General features: G+C 32.3%; 1 pseudogene; it reads left to right on the top strand.

Moving 5' to 3' along the window:
• Positions 1 to 2,150: 2,150 nt before the first annotated feature.
• On the top strand, positions 2,151 to 7,456 carry LOC115961371 (annotated as a pseudogene).
• The last annotated feature ends 501 nt before the right edge of the window (positions 7,457 to 7,957 follow it).

Raw genomic sequence — 7,957 nt, 5'->3', positions numbered from 1 at the left:
TACAACTGTAGTCAATTGCATTTTTTTTTTCCTTGCGGGGTTAACTAGTTATTGACATATTGAATTTATGAACCCAAATTTTCTTTCTAAGTTGCATTGGTTGCATGCCTATACAATAATTTCCAGCTCAAGTTTGGGAAATAGCAAACATTATTGTTGCACATAACTATACATACAACTGAAATTGTGTTTTGAAAAAATGATTTCAACTATGTCCCGTGTACATAATGTGCAACTATCTTCATTCAATGGAAAAATGCCCACAAAGTTCAACTTGCTTTCTTGTTTTGCATAAACACCTTTTTGATCCCTACATTTTAAGGTCATAGTCAATTTGGTCCCTACATTTTTGTAACAGTCAATTTAGTCCTTACTATTTTCAACTTGCAATCAATTTGGTCCCTCTCGTTAACTCACTAACAGAAAATGCTTAAGTGACTAACAGTGTGAACAGTTGGCACATTTGATACTGACGTGGCAAATAAAATAATAAAAATAATGTTTAATACATATTTTAAAATGCCACGGTGTCATTTTCTCAATTTTAATAAAATAAAAATACACCCTAAAAAAAATTCAATTTTAAAAATGAAAAATGAAAAAAAAAATCTAAGATTTTCTTTGTATCTTCGTGCACTTTCTTGGCAACCTTACACAAAAATACAAATATCAGATTAGTAAATCAACCCAAAGACCTAGTTCATTCAAGACACCACAGCATTCATAAACCTTTTAACGTAGTTTATCTCTCACAATCTCAACTACAAATGTAAACAACCAAAACTACAGACAATAGACCCACTCTGTTGTCATCAAACCAATTTTGAAACCCAAAAAACCCCACACTTTGATATCACCAAACAAACTTTGAGACCAAAAGGGCCCACATGCCAGCTAGAGCCATTTTCTGTAATGACTATGATAGGAATAGTTTTCTAGGTTACTAGATGATCAATGAGAAAGCATGGACGACGATATTTTTCATTATAAGCGGTTTTCCTCATGAAAATGTATCTTTCGGTAAGAAAAACCAGGTGTGCAATGGCACCTTTTGTGGAATTACCGAACTAAAAAAACATGGTGGCTAAGATAAATCCCATGATTATCACCATGCCCAATCGATGAGAAAGGCTTTGTCATTGGATACGAATTCGTTATCTCGGTTTGCATCGGGCTGCCACCAACCACGCCGTGATACCGAAGCACCACGCGTGCTCCAACCCAGGAAGATTCGATCGTTCCTGCCTTGCGTTGCTGTCACCATTCCTGCCTTAAGCTGTCACCAGCCATCAAATCCCAACGCCGAATGGAGATATCATTGCTTTCCTTTGTAATGGATTTTCTTCTATGTGTTAAGGTTTGGAAAATTGGGTTTTGAGGTTGATTTTAGATTCGTGGGTTTGGTGTTTTGATTTGGTTTTTTGAGGTTTCAAGGGGAAATTTGGCCACCAGATTATCTGGGTTTTGTGTAAACAAATTTAGTTGGATTTGTCCCTATCAAAGCCACTGGATTTGACTCAAACAAATCCAACTAAGCTTATTTTATTAAATGTTTAATAAATCTCAACACTAAGAACCGAACCACAATGACATAAAACCAATAATTCTAACGAAATGGGCTCAAACTTTGTTTAAAATTCAACCTAATCTTGTAACTTTTTATCAAGTTCTTAAACTTTCAACTTTATTCAATTCACTCCCTTCATCATTGCTAGTAAAAATCATGCCGTTAGACTCCTCATAAACGATGTAGTTTTAATTTTCACTGATTTTCAATATCGAAAAATCATTTTTTTGTATTTAATTTTAAATAATTGATTTTAAAAAAATATATATATATATTTTTTTTATATTTTCAATCTCTCTCTCTCTCCTTGAAGACAATCTTACTCAATGTACCCATTTGTGAATTATGTAGACACATTTGTTAAAAGCGACAATAAGGAGATTTGTGGCAAGACCTAAAAGGTTGTTGAGGAGGAGTAAACTCATTTGGGAGGAGCATCGTTGGTTAAAATGGTGTTGTTAGGATCAAGAACTCTATATTTGTCTCTAGTAATAGTTATATCAAGGCACTTTAAATTGTAGCGGTAGTGATCTCTAAAGCTTATACCGGAGCTAAATCCAAAGTGGAGCATATCCGACATAAGATGCTTATGTGCTTGATAATTAGGTTGGATTCAGTGAGAGGTGTGGATTCAAGAGTTAAGGATTGTAGGAAAAATGTGATCAAGAAGATGATTGTGTTGTCGAAGTTGGTGAACACGATTGTCTCTAGCAAACAAATTCTAGGTATGGTTGATGAAGTTTTTGACTTCAAAATTGGTGAAATTGTGTATAGATCTATGTATTTGGTTGAAGTTAGTAATAGATATTTTTTTAATAAAAATTTTTGGTTGAATCCATCATCATTTAGCTAGGTTTATTTGTAACCACAATATATATAAATATATATATATATCTTTTTATTTTTTATTTTTTATGGGAGTGTCTGAAGATAATGAATTTTGATGTTTTTGTGAAATTTTAGACATTAGATTGTGTGTAGAAGTTTTGAATTTAGATTGAATTTTTTTTGTTAATGGTTTTATTTTTAATAGGTTCGATTTTTCTTTTCCCTAAAATTGAAGCTTCATCCGAATAATTTTTAATCTTAAAAACAATCCAAAATAAGAATTTCATTTTTTTAGAGTACAAGATGTTTACAAATAATAAATGTAGGGATGAGGGGCCCAAGAACATATGCTGAGCCTTGGGTCTTGTCCAAGGACACTTTGTGGTCCGATGACAGATAAACAGTAATGAGTATGTAAGACTTAGGATCCCATGAGCGAACTACGGGTGAGAATGTTGGGGAAGGTAAGTCGAGGAGGAGTATCTCCTGAACTAAACGAAACAGGGGTCAGAAAGAGTGTCTCGTCACCCAAGGTGACCATTCAGGAAATTTTGGTGATAACATTATATGTTATGAACGTACAGGACAACTAGGAGGTGGGAAATATCTAAGGAAAAGTTGCTATCACCGCATTGAATGCTCTGCACCTAACCAATTGGATGTATTTATGTGGAGAAGACCCCTGAACAGTGCTACCTTGGTTGCCCCAATTCACAAGGAGCCTGTGAGGATGTCCGATGGGACAAGCACTCAAGTGGTGGCCTGAACGATCAACAGGTGGAGGGTCAAGATAATTCAAATAGAGCTATATAATGTAAGAGACCCTCTAAGAGTAAAGGGGGAGGAGAAATTAAGAGAAAAACACTGTATCAATCAAGAACTGAACTTATAATCAAACTTGAGAATCAATATATAAGAACTGATCTTCTCGAACTGTGCTGAGGACAATTTTCTTTAGATTAAACTAGTCTATCTACATTTTCTTGTCATTTGAATCAACTTTACTCGTTGACTGATTCATTAAAACCCAGTTTTCCAATCTACTCTTTACAAATTTATTGTATTGGGTTTTTTGGGCCTAAGTTCATTTATAATTTAGCATAGGGAACCAAATTGCGCCCTTACGATAAATCTTTTAGAGGTGAAGATCTTTAAAAATGCAATGCAAGCAAGACTTTTACTCACTTCTTTTCTTTCTTCTTTCATTTTTTTAAAAAATATATCAATTTCTATTTTTTCCCCAATTATTAGCATTGGTATTATTATTTATTAAATTTAAGAACTTCATAAATAACAAAATGTCGTCTTTTTTATAAAGAACTTAACATCCATTTAATATAGTGAACTAAATGATTAAATTGAATAAAAATATGAGTTAAAAGACTAAATTGAACGAATAAGAAATTATTGCACTAAATTCTATTTTAAAAAAAATTAGAGCATATAATTTATGATTTAACTAAAAGAAAAATCATTCATCTTTCTCACAATTATTTCACACCTTTTGTACTTTTAGACATTTTATTTTTATTTTTGGTAAATTTGTACCTGAACCAATAAGATTTTAGTTTTTACCATATTCCGGTTGTTGTACATAAAATGCCAAAATAGCATTCACATTTGGGCCCAATTCATTATACAATGGGAAATTCCTAAAACGCCTAGAACCCGTACCCTAGTCTAAACTATCATTGTCCTCAGAAGTACCTTGTATCCGTCCAGCTATGGCCCGTGGTCCTGTAATGGCCACACAAGTGGAGACCATTTGTAAAAGACAAAATAGTAGTGCTACACTGCTACGTAGAGTTTACAAGCTTTTTACTGTTTTTATTTGAGTTCGGCCTCACTCAATTTTTTTACGTATCAATACTACTGAAAATTTACAACATTAGCATATGTGCATTTATATATTTGTATTTATAGACTTTCTCAAAATACAAATCCACACTGAGTAACATAGTAGCTTATTCTTTGGAATCTATACAATATGTCATCAATATTTATTTTAATTGGTAAAATTTTTTATAATCAAATATTGAACTTTTGTTTGAATCTTGTTTATATTAAAAATTTATTCATATTTTAATTTGTGTTGGAAAAATAGCATGGAGTGAATAAGAAATTGATGTTTTTTATATTCACTTAAAGATGTTATTAAAAGTGGTAAAAATCCTGAGTCCCATATAGGAAAAGAAATAGATAATATATGAGTTTATATACTCATGAATTAGACATTAGGTTGGGCTTTTGGCATATGTGGATTGGGCCTACTTGTCCAAATAATAATATTTTATTATTTTAATTTTTGAGTCAGTTAGTCTGTGCACAACACTGAAACAGAGTGCCTGTTCAATAACATATAATTTTTCATAGTCTCTCATTCATAAAAACAATTTTTTTGAAAAAACTCTCAAAGTGAGAATATTTGGTGCATTTCATTTTGTGTCAAAGAGAGAGAAAGAGATATTGAGTAGTTCATTTTGTGTCAAAGAGAGAGAAAGAGACATTGAGTAGTTCACAGAATACGACCTTGTGTGCTTCGTTTTGATGCTATAAATCATTTTATTCTAGGAGGCAGACGTCTGTGAGTCTCAAAGCACCACAATGATTATGTGAAGGGCGAAATTTGTTTTAAGGAGGTTGTGTCAAATATAAGACTTGATCTGAATTATTCATCCTTCACGCATTTGGTTTGTAAATTTTTAATTATTTCCAGATTTCTTCTTAAATATATTCAGTATTTGTTTATTGCTTGTTCTTAGATTTGTATATTGTTTCTTTTACTTTATCACAAAAGTAAATTGCTGAAATATATCCAACAATTTGATGATAAAAGATAATAATTATAGAACAAGTGTTATAAATTCAAATCATATTAGGTTGATTAAAAACTAGTTTGATATCAATTTAAATTACTTATTCCAAAAAAGGATAAAATTTTAGAAATTTAACCCAGTTAATTAAGTTACCTTCAAGCAACACACTCCTAGTTTTTTGGATATATAAAAATAAAGCTACTGTGAAGCTCACATCACATTATACGAATACAGCGTAAACAAAATGCACCCTGACCAATAACAAGTCAGACACGTTCATGGAAAGCACGAAGGAGATAAAAAAGAAACACTGCACGCTATACCGAAAGCCAGAAAGTGACTGTGAGGACCAAATGTGAATAAAAATTATTATCATCAAAGGTGCCTCTTGTTATAACATATTATCCTTTTTATCAAGAGAATGGAAATGAGAATCCTTTAAATTAAAGGCTTCAATATATAGGGTCCGTTTGGATTGAGCTTATTGTTGCTGAAACTGAAAACTGAAAACTGAAAACTAAAAACACTGTAGCAAAATAATTTTTAAATGTGTAAAAAGTGTCGTGGGACCCATGAATAGTGTGTGAACAGTGCGTAAACAGTGCGTGAATAGTAATTTTTGTCCCCTGCACAGTGCTTTTACTGTTCACGTGCAGAGGAAAAAAAAAAAAAAAAAAAAAAAGGTAGGAAAACGTAGAGCTGAAACGCAAGTTTCAGCTCTACCCAAACGGGCACATAGTTTATCAAAAAAAAAAGGCTTCAATATATAATTTTTTTAAAATTTTTTTTAATGAGGGTGTAAATGTATTTTTAGTCCTTATATTTTGGATTAATTTCTATTTTGGTTAATACTTTTCTATTTTACCGTTTTTAGTCCCTAAAACGAAAAATACGTTTCATTTTGGTCCCTATCATCATCTCACTAACAGAAATTATTGATGTGGCAAACGGAGTGCACTGTTAACATAGTAAATACTGATTTGACCATTAAAATAATGAGAAATGATATGTTTACAACATTTTTACAACAAATCCTAAGTGACAGGTTGTTACTGGTTGTTATTATTGGGCAAAAAAGTAATCTTAGTGTTAGTTTCAAATTTGAATCAAAAACAACTAACTACCTGTAATTTGTTGTAAAAATGTTGTAGACATAGCATCTCTCATAATAATATTAAAAAATTATTGGTATTTTATTTTAAAATTTTAAAAACAAAGAATTTCTAATTTATCAAAAATTTTTTTTTTTTTTGATAGCTGCATCAGCCATCTTCGCATGGAAATCCTTTCTCTCCTCACTCACTTTCTGGGTGTTTTGTTGCACAAATAGAGAGAGAGGGAGGAAGAGAGGTTTTGGTCTTTTCGGAGCTTCGAAGGGATCGACAGGTACTGGCCTGGCCTTATTCAATGGAGTTTCTATTTTAATTTAAATTGAAATAAAATAATTAAAAAAAATTCACTTTTGAATTTTAAAGATTGAGATTTTTTTTGAGTAATTTCCTCAGTTTCTATTAAAGTTTCTTGGCAATCAAACACAACATAAAATTTAAAATTTAAAAACTCAAACAAAATCTCCAAGCTCTCTCTTTCTCTCTGTGAAAATCTCAAGCTCTCTCTCTACAGTCTCCAAGCTCAAGGTGAAGGTGGAGGTGACTGAAGGTGGGTTTTGGGTGGAGGAGGAGGTCGCGGTTCTCGCCGGCGATGCGGTTTTAGCCTTCACTTTTGAGCACATAGCAGTGTCTACGATGGATGTGCCACCGATGAGAGTTATTAGAGTCGTCGGAGAGCTCGCGAGGTCGATTGGGACAGAAGGACTTGTTGCAAGCCAAGTGGTTGATATATCATATATGTTCTGAGGGACTTTCTGATGTGGGTTTGGAACACCTTGAGTTTATCCATTTACACAAAACGGCAGCGTTGCTTGAAGTTGCTGTGGTTTTAGGAGCAATTCTTGGACGTGGGTCTCACGAAAAGGTTGAAAAGTTGAAGAATTTCGCGAGGTATATTGGGTTGTTGTATCAAGTGGTGGATGACATTCTTGATGTGACAAAATCGTCTCAAGAATTGGGGAAAATTGCCTGGAAAGACTTGGTGGCTGATAAGGTCTCTTATCCAAAGCTAATGGGTATTGAAGAGTCCAAGGAGTTTGCGGATAAATTGAACAAGGATGCACAAGATCAGCTATCAGAGAAAACAAAAGATTAACCACTGAGACAAAGATGAAAAAAACAAAAAAGACAAAAGATTTAGACCCTTTTTTTTTTTTTTTATAATTTTTTTATTACTTTTTTACCTTTTTACTTTTTTTTTTTACTTTTTGTGCTTGTTGTTGGCACGCTTGAGGATTGAGCTAGGTTTGTTAGAATTTGTAGGTATTTTGTTCATGATGTATTGATTAAATTTACAGATTTAAATCTATTTTTTCTTTTGGATAATTTGGTTTATGTATATATATGTGGATTGCTTTTGTTTTGTATGATATTCATTTATATTTTTTGGGTTTGATTTTCTTATGTTCTTGTGTTTGATTTTCTGGGTTTGTGCTCGTGTGTTCTTAATGAAGAGGACGTTAGATCTGAATTCATTTGTTGTTGATTTTTAATTCTGTTTTTTCCTTCTTCTTCTTTTTTTTGGTTAAAATTGATAAATTAATTTAAAAATTTCTAAGCTGACGTGGCATTTATTAATTGCCAAATAAATTTTTTAATATAATTTTAATGGCCACGTTAGCATTTATTGTGTCAAC

Source organism: Quercus lobata, chromosome 9 (genome assembly GCF_001633185.2).
Source record: "Quercus lobata isolate SW786 chromosome 9, ValleyOak3.0 Primary Assembly, whole genome shotgun sequence".
NCBI classification, from domain to species: Eukaryota; Viridiplantae; Streptophyta; class Magnoliopsida; order Fagales; family Fagaceae; genus Quercus; species Quercus lobata.
Note: the sequence above shows the minus strand (reverse complement) of the source record. Positions and strands in the feature narration are given on the sequence as shown.